The following is a 367-nucleotide window of genomic DNA, read 5'->3' as shown; positions in this document are numbered from 1 at the left end:
TGTATAAGTCGCACCCTACACGTGGGCACCCTCGCGAGCCTCAACGGACCTGCCCGAGGACTCTGTCATCCCAGGGCCCAGAGACCAAGTCTGGTCACTTCCTGGTTCACACATTCACTGAAAACATTCTCTCTGGGCCCTGCTATCAGCAGAGCTCCCATTGCGACAGCAGGTTGCAGGGCTGGGCCAGGGCGGGGCTGGCTGGGGAGTGAATGAGAAGATACCGCCACGCAGACTGTCCACGGAGATGTGCGAGAGACATGGCAGAGGCCCCACCGCCCTGCGGAAGCCTGCAGGCCGCGCGACTTGCTCTGACTCCTGGAGGTGACTGCATGCCCTGGGATTATTTCATGGGTGGACTGACCTT

Source organism: Myotis davidii, unplaced genomic scaffold, assembly GCF_000327345.1.
Source record: "Myotis davidii unplaced genomic scaffold, ASM32734v1 scaffold262, whole genome shotgun sequence".
Lineage (NCBI taxonomy): Eukaryota > Metazoa > Chordata > Mammalia > Chiroptera > Vespertilionidae > Myotis > Myotis davidii.
Note: the sequence above shows the minus strand (reverse complement) of the source record.